Genomic DNA, 14570 nt, shown 5'->3' with positions numbered 1-14570 from the left:
TTAGTGTTTAATTATATAATTACTTGTTATTATTTATCAATCCTATTTCGAAATCAATAAATGGAAACAAATGTTCTATCAATACATATGTAGTGTTAGAATGTTTTCGCTTACTAAGATAAGAAAATAGTAAATTGAATTCCCCATAGTTATTCCAACTCAACCACCACATTTATCCCTTATAAAATCACAACCCCAAATCAACGACCCTACCACCAAACGCCGTACAGACACCATGGAAACCATCATGCAGAAGTTTATGGAGCACCTCCAGACCATGAGGACTTCCTTAGTCAATCTCCAACAAACATACACAACAATCAACACACAAATGCAGTCACTACTACATGACGCCCTAGAAGAACTACCATATAAGGAGCTTAAAATAACCAACCACGTCATCGCCGACTTTGACAAAGACACCGTGCTGATGCTCGATATGTTTGGCATGATGCAGGAAAACATGTCGGGAGCCATCAAAATATGCAACAAACTCGTGCAAGACCATCGAACACCATGAGAAAGCAGCATCAGCCTCTTTTGCAGCATCAACCTCTTTTGCATCGACTTCTCTGATCTAAAATCATGTAATCACGTTGTAATGAGCAAATCTTTTGCATCCACTTTTATAATATAAAGTGATGTAATCACTTTCTAATGAACAAATATCTTTTGATCCACATTCTGTCACACGATCCGTATGTCCAATATAAAGAGAATTACAAAGCAAACAATATCTTAAACCTAAAGAAATCAAACCTTTCATCGTTCTCTTTATGCTCCAAAAATAATTTTATTACTTTCAGACGAAACATGTGCCCGTACAGCATGCATATGGAAATAACTTCGACAGTAAATGCACAACAATTGGTGTCTAACCCCCTCGTAGCGAGGGACACGATTCTAGTTAATAATAATAATAATAATAATAATAATAATAATAATAATAATAATAATAATAATAATAATAATAATAATAATAATAATAATAATTTAACCATTTACATCTATATAATTCTGTTTATTTAGTTAATTGATTTGACAAACTTACAAAATTTAGTGTTTAATTATATAATTACTCGTTATTATTTATCAATCCTATTTCGAAATCAATAAATGGAAACAAACGTTCTATCAATACAGACGTAGTATGAGAATGTTTTCGCTCATTAAGATATGAAAATAGTAAATTGAATTCCCCATAGTTCTTGCAACTTAACCACCACATTTATTCCTTATAAAATCACAACCCCAGATCAACGACCCTACCCCAAACACCATACAGACACCATGAAAACCATCATGCATAAGCTTATGGAGCACCTCCAGACCATGAGGACTTCCTTAGTCAATCTTTAACAAACATACAGAACAATCAACACACAAATGCAGTCACTACTACATGACGCCCCAGAAGAACTACCATACAAGGAGCTTATAATAACCAACCACGTCATCGCCGAATTTGACAAAGACACCGTGCTGATGCTCGATATGTTTGGCATGATGCAGGAAAACATGTCGGGAGCCATCAAAATATGCAACAAACTCGTGCAAGACCATCGAACACCATGAGAAAGCAGCATCAGCCTCTTTTGCAGCATCAACCTCTTTTGCATCGACCTCTCTGATCTAAAATCTTGTAATCACATTGTAATGAGCAAATCTTTTGCATCCACTTCTATAATCTAAAATGATGTAATCACTTTCTAATGAACAAATATCTTTTGATCCACATTCTGTCACACGATCCGTATGTCTAATATAAAGAGAATCACAAAGCAAACAATATCATGAACCCAAAGAAATCAAACCTTTCATCGTTCTCTTTATGCTCCAAAAATAATTTTATTACTTTTAGACGAAACATGTGCCCGTACAGCATGCATATGGAAATAACTTCGACAGTAAATTCACAACAATTGGTGTCTAACCCCCGCGTAGCGAGGGACACGATTCTAGTTAATAATAATAATAATAATAATAATAATAATAATAATAATAATAATTTAACCATTTGCATCTATATAATTCTGTTTATTTAGTTAATTGATTTGGCAAACCTACAAAATTTAGTGTTTAATTATATAATTACTTGTTATTATTTATCAATCCTATTTCGAAATCAATAAATGGAAACATACGTTCTATCAATACAGACGTAGTATGAGAATGTTTTCGCTTATTAAGATATGAAAATAGTAAATTGAATTCCCCATAGTTATTGCAACTTAACCACCACATTTATCCCCTATAAAATCACAACCCCAAATCAACGACCCTACCACCAAACACCATACAGACACCATGGAAACCATCATGCATAAGCTTATGGAGCACCTCCAGACCATGAGGACTTCCTTAGTCAATCTCCTACAAACATACACAACAATCAACACACAAATGCAGTCACTACTACGTGACGCCCCAGAAGAACTACCATACAAGGAGCTTACAATAACCAACCACGTCATCGCCGACTTTGACAAAGACACCGTGCTGATGCTCGATATGTTTGGCATGATGCATGAAAACACGTCGGGAGCCATCAAAATATGCACCAAACTCGTGCAAGACCATCGAACACCATGAGAAAGCAGCATCGACCTCTTTTACAGCATCAACCTCTTTTGCATCGACTTCTCTGATCTAAAATCATGTAATCACGTTGTAATGAGAAAATCTTTTGCATCCACTTCTATAATATAAAATGATGTAATCACTTTCTAATGAACAAATATCTTTTGATCCACATTCTGTCACACGATCCGTATGTCCAATATAAAGAGAATCACAAAGCAAACAATATCATAAACCCAAAGAAATCAAACCTTTCATCGTTCTCTTTATGCTCCAAAAATAATTTATTACTTTCAGACGATACATGTGCCCGTACAGCATGCATATGGAAATAACTTCGACAGTAAATGCACAACAATTGGTGTCTAACCCCCGCGTAGCGTGGGACACGATTCGAGTTAATAATAATAATAAAAATAATAATAATCTAACCATTTACATCTATATAATTCTATTTATTTAGTTAATTGATTTGGCAAACTTACAAAATTTAGTGTTTAATTATATATTTACTCGTTATTATTTATCAATCCTATTCCGAAATCAATAAATGGAAACATACGTTCTATCAATACAGACGTAGTATGAGAATGTTTTCGCTCATTAAGATATGAAAATAGTAAATTGAATTCCCCATAGTTATTGCAACTTAACCACCACATTTATCCCCTATAAAATAACAACCCCAGATCAACGACCCTACCACCAAACACCATACAGAAACCATGGAAACCATCATGCATAAGCTTATGGAGCACCTCCAGACCATGAGGACTTCCTTAGTCAATCTCCTACAAACATACACAACAATCAACACACAAATGCAGTCACTACTACATGACGCCCCAGAAGAACTACCATACAAGGAGCTTACAATAACCAACCACGCCATCGCCGACTTTGACAAAGACACCGTGCTGATGCTCGATATGTTTGGCATGATGCAGGAAAACATGTCGGGAGCGATCAAAATATGCAACAAACTCGTGCAAGACCATCGAACACCATGAGAAAGCAGCATCAGCCTCTTTTGCAGCATCAACCTCTTTTGCATCGACTTCTCTGATCTAAAATCATGTAATCACGTTGTAATGAGCAAATCTTTTGCATCCACTTCTATAATCTAAAGTGATGTAATCACTTTCTAATGAACAAATATCTTTTGGTCCACATTCTGTCACACGATCCGTATGTTCAATATAAAGAGAATCACAAAGCAAACAATATCATAAACCCAAAGAAATCAAACCTTTCATGGTTCTCTTTATGCTCCAAAAATAATTTTATTACTTTCAGACGAAACATGTGCCCGTACAACATGCATATGGAAATAACTTCGACAGTAAATGCACAACAATTGGTGTCTAACCCCCGCGTAGCGAGGGACACGATTCTAGTTAATAATAATAATAATAATAATAATAATAATAATAATAATAATAATAATAATTTAACCATTTGCATCTATATAATTCTGTTTATTTAGTTAATTGATTTGGCAAACCTACAAAATTTAGTGTTTAATTATATAATTACTTGTTATTATTTATCAATCCTATTTCGAAATCAATAAATGGAAACATATGTTCTATCAATACATACGTAGTATGAGAATGTTTTCGCTCATTAAGATATGAAAATAGTAAATTGAATTCCCCATAGTTATTGCAACTCAACCACCACATTTATCCCCTATAAAATCACAACCCCAAATCAATGACCCTACCACCAAACACCATACAGACACCATGGAAACCATCATGCATAAGCTTATGGAGCACCTCCAGACCATGAGGACTTCCTTAGTCAATCTCCTACAAACATACACAACAATCAACACACAAATGCAGTCACTACTACATGACGCCCCAGAAGAACTACCATACAAGGAGCTTATAATAACCAACCACGCCATCGCCGACTTTGACAAAGACACCGTGCTGATGCTCGATATGTTTGGCATGATGCAGGAAAACATGTCGGGAGCCATCAAAATATGCAACAAACTCGTGCAAGACCATCGAACACCATGAGAAAGCAGCATCAGCCTCTTTTGCAGCATCAACCTCTTTTTCATCGACTTCTCTGATCTAAAATCATGTAATCATGTTGTAATGAGCAAATCTTTTACATCCACTTCTATATTCTAAAGTGATGTAATCACTTTCTAATGAACAAATATCTTTTGGTCCACATTCTGTCACACGATCCGTATGTCCAATACAAAGAGAATCACAAAGCAAACAATATCATAAACCCAAAGAAATCAAACCTTTCATGGTTCTCTTTATGCTCCAAAAATAATTTTATTACTTTCAGACGAAACATGTGCCCGTACAACATGCATATGGAAATAACTTCGACAGTAAATGCACAACAATTGGTGTCTAACCCCCGCGTAGCGGGGGACACCATTCTAGTTATTAATAATAATCATAATAACAATAATAATAATAATAATAATAATAATAATAATAATAATAATAATAATAATAATTTAACCATTTACATCTATATAATTCTGTTTATTTAATTAATTGATTTGGCAAACTTACAAAATTTAGTGTTTAATTATATAATTACTTGTTATTATTTATCAATCCTATTTCGAAATCAATAAATGGAAACAAATGTTCTATCAATACATATGTAGTGTGAGAATGTTTTCGCTTACTAAGATATGAAAATAGTAAATTGAATTCCCCATAGTTATTCCCACTCAACCACCACATTTATTCCCTATAAAATCACAACCCCAAATCAACGACCCTACCACCAAACGCCGTACAGACACCATGGAAACCATCATGCAGAAGCTTATGGAGCACCTCCAGACCATGAGGACTTCCTTTGTCAATCTCCAACAAACATACACAACAATCAACACACAAATGCAGTCACTACTACATGACGCCCTAGAAGAACTACCATATAAGGAGCTTACAATAACCAACCACGTCATCGCCGACTTTGACAAAGACACCGTGTTGATGCTCAATATGTTTGGCATGATGCAGGAAAACATGTCGGGAGCCATCAAAATATGCAACAAACTCGTGCAAGACCATCGAACACCATGAGAAAGCAGCATCAGCCTCTTTTGCAGCATCAACCTCTTTTGCATCGATTTCTCTGATCTAAAATCATGTAATCACGTTGTAATGAGCAAATCTTTTGCATCCACTTTTATAATATAAAGTGATGTAATCACTTTCTAATGAACAAATATCTTTTGATCCAAATTCTGTCACACGATCCGTATGTCCAATATAAAGAGAATTACAAAGCAAACAATATCTTAAACCTAAAGAAATCAAACCTTTCATCGTTCTCTTTATGCTCCAAAAATAATTTTATTACTTTCAGACGAAACATGTGCCCGTACAGCATGGATATGGAAATAACTTCGACAGTAAATGCACAACAATTGGTGTCTAACCCCCTCGTAGCGAGGGACACGATTCTAGTTAATAATAATAATAATAATAATAATAATAATAATAATAATAATAATAATCATAATAATAATAATTTAACCATTTACATCTATATAATTCTGTTTATTTAGTTAATTGATTTGACAAACTTACAAAATTTAGTGTTTAATTATATAATTACTCGTTATTATTTATCAATCCTATTTCGAAATCAATAAATGGAAACAAACGTTCTATCAATACAGACGTAGTATGAGAATGTTTTCGCTCATTAAGATATGAAAATAGTAAATTGAATTCCTCATAGTTATTGCAACTTAACCACCACATTTATCCCCTATAAAATCACAACCCCAGATCAACGACCCTCCCACCAAACACCATACAGACACCATGAAAACCATCATGCATAAGCTTATGGAGCACCTCCAGACCATGAGGACTTCCTTAGTCAATCTTTAACAAACATACAGAACAATCAACACACAAATGCAGTCACTACTACATGACGCCCCAGAAGAACTACCATACAAGGAGCTTATAATAACCAACCACGTCATCGCCGAATTTGACAAAGACACCGTGCTGATGCTCGATATGTTTGGCATGATGCAGGAAAACATATCGGGAGCCATCAAAATATGCAACAAACTCGTGCAAGACCATCGAACACCATGAGAAAGCAGCATCAGCCTCTTTTGCAGCATCAACCTCTTTTGCATCGACCTCTCTGATCTAAAATCTTGTAATCACATTGTAATGAGCAAATCTTTTGCATCCACTTCTATAATCTAAAATGATGTAATCACTTTCTAATGAACAAATATCTTTTGATCCACATTCTGTCACACGATCCGTATGTCTAATATAAAGAGAATCACAAAGCAAACAATATCATGAACCCAAAGAAATCAAACCTTTCATCGTTCTCTTTATGCTCCAAAAATAATTTTATTACTTTTAGACGAAACTTGTGCCCGTACAGAATGCATATGGAAATAACTTCGACAGTAAATGCACAACAATTGGTGTCTAACCCCCGCGTAGCGAGGGACACGATTCTAGTTAATAATAATAATAATAATAATAATAATAATAATAATAATAATAATAATAATAATAATAATAATAATAATTTAACCATTTACATCGATATAATTCTGTTTATTTAGTTAATTGATTTGGTAAACTTACAAAATTCAGTGTTTAATTATATAATTACTCGTTATTATTTATCAATCCTATTTCGAAATCAATAAATGGAAACATACGTTCTATCAATACAGATGTAGTATGAGAATGTTTTCGCTTATTAAGATATGAAAATAGTAAATTGAATTCCCCATAGTTATTGCAACTCAACCACCACATTTATCCCCTATAAAATCATAACCCCAAATCAACGACCCTACCACCAAACACCATACAAACACCATGGAAACCATCATGCATAAGCTTATGGAGCACCTCCAGACCATGATGACTTCCTTAGTAATTCTCTTACAAACATACACAACAATCAACACACAAATGCAGTCACTACTACATGACGCCCCAGAAGAACTACCATACAAGGAGCTTACAATAACCAACCACATCATCGCCGACTTTGACAAAGACACCGTGCTGATGCTCGATATGTTTGGCATGATACAGGAAAACATGTCGGAAGCCATCAAAATATGCAACAAACTCGTGCAAGACCATCGAACACCATGAGAAAGCATCATCAGCCTCTTTTGCAGCATCAACCTCTTTTGCATCGACCTCTCTGATCTAAAATTTTGTAATCACATTGTAATGAGCAAATCTTTTGCATCCACTTCTATAATCTAAAATGATGTAATCACTTTCTAATGAACAAATATCTTTTGATCCACATTCTGTCACACGATCCGTCTGTCTAATATAAAGAGAATCACAAAGCAAACAATATCATGAACCCAAAGAAATCAAACCTTTCATCGTTCTCTTTATGCTCCAAAAATAATTTTATTACTTTTAGACAAAACATGTGCCCGTACAGAATGCATATGGAAATAACTTCGACAGTAAATGCACAACAATTGGTGTCTAACCCCCGCGTAGCGAGGGACACGATTCTAGTTAATAATAATAATAATAATAATAATAATAATAATAATAATAATAATTTAACCATTTGCATCTATATAATTATGTTTATTTAGTTAATTGATTTGGCAAACCTACAAAATTTAGTGTTTAATTATATAATTACTTGTTATTATTTATCAATCCTATTTCGAAATCAATAAATGGAAACATACGTTCTATCAATACAGACATAGTATGAGAATGTTTTCGCTTATTAAGATATGAAAATAGTAAATTGAATTCCCTATAGTTATTGCAACTTAACCACCACATTTATCCCCTATAAAATCACAACCCCAAATCAACGACCCTACCACCAAACACCATACAGACACCATGGAAACCATCATGCATAAGCTTATGGAGCACCTCCAGACCATGAGGACTTCCTTAGTCAATCTCCTACAAACATACACAACAATCAACACACAAATGCAGTCACTACTACGTGACGCCCCAGAAGAACTACCATACAAGGAGCTTACGATAACCAACCACGTCATCGCCGACTTTGACAAAGACACCGTGCTGATGCTCGATATGTTTGGCATGATGCATGAAAACACGTCGGGAGCCATCAAAATATGCACGAAACTCGTGCAAGACCATCGAACACCATGAGAAAGCAGCATCGACCTCTTTTACAGCATCAACCTCTTTTGCATCGACTTCTCTGATCTAAAATCATGTAATCACGTTGTAATGAGAAAATCTTTTGCATCCACTTCTATAATATAAAATGATGTAATCACTTTCTATTGAACAAATATCTTTTGATCCACATTCTGTCACACGATTGGTATGTCCAATATAAAGAGAATCACAAAGCAAACAATATCATAAACCCAAAGAAATCAAACCTTTCATTGTTCTCTTTATGCTCCAAAAATAATTTATTACTTTCAGACGATACATGTGCCCGTACAGCATGCATATGGAAATAACTTCGACAGTAAATGCACAACAATTGGTGTCTAACGCCCGCGTAGCGTGGGACACGATTCTAGTTAATAATAATAATAATAATAATAATAATAATAATAATAATAATAATTTAATCATTTACATCGATATAATTCTGTTTATTTAGTTAATTGATTTGGCAAACTTACAAAATTCAGTGTGTAATTATATAATTACTCGTTATTATTTATCAATCCTATTTCGAAATCAATAAATGGAAACATACGTTCTATCAATACAGACGTAGTATGAGAATGTTTTCGCTTATTAAGATATGAAAATAGTAAATTGAATTCCCCATAGTTATTGCAACTCAACCACCACATTTATCCCCTATAAAATCATAACCCCAAATTAACGACCCTACCACCAAACACCATACAAACACCATGGAAACCATCATGCATAAGCTTATGGAGCACCTCCAGACCATGATGACTTCCTTAGTAATTCTCCTACAAACATACACAACAATCAACACACAAATGCAGTCACTACTACATGACGCCCCAGAAGAACTACCATACAAGGAGCTTATAATAACCAACCACGCCATCGCCGACTTTGACAAAGACACCGTGCTGATGCTCGATATGTTTGGCATGATGCAGGAAAACATGTCGGGAGCCATCAAAATATGCAACAAACTCGTGCAAGACCATCGAACACCATGAGAAAGCAGCATCAGCCTCTTTTGCAGCATCAACCTCTTTTTCATCGACTTCTCTGATCTAAAATCATGTAATCACGTTGTAATGAGCAAATCTTTTGCATCCACTTCTATATTCTAAAGTGATGTAATCACTTTCTAATGAACAAATATCTTTTGGTCCATATTCTGTCACACGATCCGTATGTCCAATACAAAGAGAATCACAAAGCAAACAATATCATAAACCCAGAGAAATCAAACCTTTCATGGTTCTATTTATGCTCCAAAAATAATTTTATTACTTTTAGACGAAACATGTGCCCGTACAACATGCATATGGAAATAACTTCGACAGTAAATGCACAACAATTGGTGTCTAACCCCCGCGTAGCGGGGGACACCATTCTAGTTATTAATAATAATCATAATAACAATAATAATAATAATAATAATAATAATAATAATAATAATAATAATAATAATAATAATAATAATAATTTAACCATTTACATCTATATAATTCTGTTTATTTAATTAATTGATTTGGCAAACTTACAAAATTTAGTGTTTAATTATATAATTACTTTTTATTATTTATCAATCCTACTTCGAAATCAATAAATGGAAACAAACGTTCTATCAATACATATGTAGTGTGAGAATGTTTTCGCTTACTAAGATATGAAAATAGTAAATTGAATTCCCCATAGTTATTCCAACTCAACCACCACATTTATCCCTTATAAAATCACAACCCCAAATCAACGACCCTACCACCAAACACCGTACAGACACCATGGAAACCATCATGCAGAAGCTTATGGAGCACCTCCAGACCATGAGGACTTCCTTAGTCAATCTCCAACAAACATACACAACAATCAACACACAAATGCAGTCACTACTACATGACGCCCCAGAAGAACTACCATATAAGGAGCTTACAATAACCAACCACGTCATCACCGACTTTGACAAAGACACCGTGCTGATGCTCGATATGTTTGGCATGATGCAGGAAAACATGTCGGGAGCCATCAAAATATGCAACAAACTCGTGCAAGACCATCGAACACCATGAGAAAGCAGCATCAGCCTCTTTTGCAGCATCAACCTCTTTTGCATCGACCTCTCTGATCTAAAATCTTGTAATCACATTGTAATGAGCAAATCTTTTGCATCCACTTCTATAATCTAAAATGATGTAATCACTTTCTAATGAACAAATATCTTTTGATCCACATTCTGTCACACGATCCGTATGTCTAATATAAAGAGAATCACAAAGTAAACAATATCATGAACCCAAAGAAATCAAACCTTTCATCGTTCTCTTTATGCTCCAAAAATAATTTTATTACTTTTAGACGAAACATGTGCCCGTACAGCATGCATATGGAAATAACTTCGACAGTAAATGCACAACAATTGGTGTCTAACCCCCGCGTAGCGAGGGACACGATTCTAGTTAATAATAATAATAATAATAATAATAATAATAATAATAATAATAATTTAACCATTTGCATCTATATAATTCTGTTTATTTAGTTAATTGATTTGGCAAACCTACAAAATTTAGTGTTTAATTATATAATTACTTGTTATTATTTATCAATCCTATTTCAAAATCAATAAATGGAAACATACGTTCTATCAATACAGACGTAGTATGAGAATTTTTTCGCTTATTAATATATGAAAATAGTAAATTGAATTCCCCATAGTTATTGCAACTTAACCACCACATTTATCCCCTATAAAATCACAACCCCAAATCAACGACCCTACCACCAAACACCATACAGTCACCATGGAAACCATCATGCATAAGCTTATGGAGCACCTCCAGACTATGAGGACTTCCTTAGTCAATCTCCTACAAACATACACAACAATCAACACACAAATGCAGTCACTACTACGTGACGCCCCAGAAGAACTACCATACAAGGAGCTTACAATAACCAACCACGTCATCGCCGACTTTGACAAAGACACCGTGCTGATGCTCGATATGTTTGGCATGATGCATGAAAACACGTCGGGAGCCATCAAAATATGCACGAAACTCGTGCAAGACCATCGAACACCATGAGAAAGCAGCATCGACGTCTTTTACAGCATCAACCTCTTTTGCATCGACTTCTCTGATCTAAAATCATGTAATCACGTTGTAATGAGAAAATCTTTTGCATCCACTTCTATAATATAAAATGATGTAATCACTTTCCAATGAACAAATATCTTTTGATCCACATTCTGTCACACGATCCGTATGTCCAATATAAAGAGAATCACAAAGCAAACAATATCATAAAACCAAAGAAATCAAACCTTTCATCGTTCTCTTTATGCTCCAAAAATAATTTATTACTTTCAGACGATACATGTGCCCGTACAGCATGCATATGGAAATAACTTCGACAGTAAATGCACAACAATTGGTGTCTAACCCCCGCGTAGCGTGGGACACGATTCTAGTTAATAATAATAATAATAATAATAATAATAATAATAATAATAATAATAATAATAATTTAATCATTTACATCGATATAATTCTGTTTATTTAGTTAATTGATTTGGCAAACTTACAAAATTCAGTGTGTAATTATATAATTACTCGTTATTATTTATCAATCCTATTTCGAAATCAATAAATGGAAACATACGTTCTATCAATACAGACGTAGTATGAGAATGTTTTCGCTTATTAAGATATGAAAATAGTAAATTGAATTCCCCATAGTTATTGCAACTCAACCACCACATTTATCCCCTATAAAATCATAACCCAAATCAACGACCCTACCACCAAACACCATACAGACACCATGGAAACCATCATGCAGAAGCTTATGGAGCACCTCCAGACCATGAGGACTTCCTTAGTCAATCTCCAACAAACATACACAACAATCAACACACAAATGCAGTCACTACTACATGACGCCCCAGAAGAACTACCATATAAGGAGCTTACAATAACCAACCACGTCATCACCGACTTTGACAAAGACACCGTGCTGATGCTCGATATGTTTGGCATGATGCAGGAAAACATGTCGGGAGCCATCAAAATATGCAACAAACTCGTGCAAGACCATCGAACACCATGAGAAAGCAGCATCAGCCTCTTTTGCAGCATCAACCTCTTTTGCATCGACTTCTCTGATCTAAAATCATGTAATCACGTTGTAATGAGAAAATCTTTTGCATCCACTTCTATAATATAAAATGATGTAATCACTTTCTAATGAACAAATATCTTTTGATCCACATTCTGTCACACGATCCGTATGTCCAATATAAAGAGAATCACAAAGCAAACAATATCATAAAACCAAAGAAATCAAACCTTTCATCGTTCTCTTTATGCTCCAAAAATAATTTATTACTTTCAGACGATACATGTGCCCGTACAGCATGCATATGGAAATAACTTCGACAGTAAATGCACAACAATTGGTGTCTAACCCCCGCGTAGCGTGGGACACGATTCTAGTTAATAATAATAATAATAATAATAATAATAATAATAATAATAATAATAATAATAATAATAATAATAATTTAATCATTTACATCGATATAATTCTGTTTATTTAGTTAATTGATTTGGCAAACTTACAAAATTCAGTGTGTAATTATATAATTACTCGTTATTATTTATCAATCCTATTTCGAAATCAATAAATGGAAACATACGTTCTATCAATACAGACGTAGTATGAGAATGTTTTCGCTTATTAAGATATGAAAATAGTAAATTGAATTCCCCATAGTTATTGCAACTCAACCACCACATTTATCCCCTATAAAATCATAACCCAAATCAACGACCCTACCACCAAACACCGTACAGACACCATGGAAACCATCATGCAGAAGCTTATGGAGCACCTCCAGACCATGAGGACTTCCTTAGTCAATCTCCAACAAACATACACAACAATCAACACACAAATGCAGTCACTACTACATGACGCCCCAGAAGAACTACCATATAAGGAGCTTACAATAACCAACCACGTCATCACCGACTTTGACAAAGACACCGTGCTGATGCTCGATATGTTTGGCATGATGCAGGAAAACATGTCGGGAGCCATCAAAATATGCAACAAACTCGTGCAAGACCATCGAACACCATGAGAAAGCAGCATCAGCCTCTTTTGCAGCATCAACCTCTTTTGCATCGACTTCTCTGATCTAAAATCATGTAATCACGTTGTAATGAGCAAATCTTTTGCATCCACTTTTATAATATAAAGTGATGTAATCACTTTCTAATGAACAAATATCTTTTGATCCACATTCTGTCACACGATGCGTATGTCCAATATAAAGAGAATTACAAAGCAAACAATATCTTAAACCTAAAGAAATCAAACCTTTCATCGTTCTCTTTATGCTCCAACAATAATTTTATTACTTTCGGACGAAACATGTGCCCGTACAGCATGCATATGGAAATAACTTCGACAGTAAATGCACACCAATTGGTGTCTAACCCCCTCATAGCGAGGGACACGATTCTAGTTAATAATAATAATAATAATAATAATAATAATAATAATAATAATAATAATAATAATAATAATAATTTAACCATTTACATCTCTATAATTCTGTTTATTTAGTTAATTGATTTGACAAACTTACAAAATTTAGTGTTTAATTATATAATTACTCGTTATTATTTATCATTCCTATTTCGAAATCAAGAAATGGAAACAAACGTTCTATCAATACAGACGTAGTATGAGAATGTTTTCGCTCATTAAGATATGCAAATAGTAAATTGAATTCCCCATAGT

This window comes from Lactuca serriola, chromosome 4, assembly GCF_051521515.1.
Source record: "Lactuca serriola cultivar US96UC23 chromosome 4, Lser_US96UC23_V15, whole genome shotgun sequence".
Classification (NCBI taxonomy): Eukaryota; Viridiplantae; Streptophyta; class Magnoliopsida; order Asterales; family Asteraceae; genus Lactuca; species Lactuca serriola.
The sequence above is the reverse complement of the archived record's forward strand: the minus strand, read 5'-3'. Positions refer to the sequence as shown.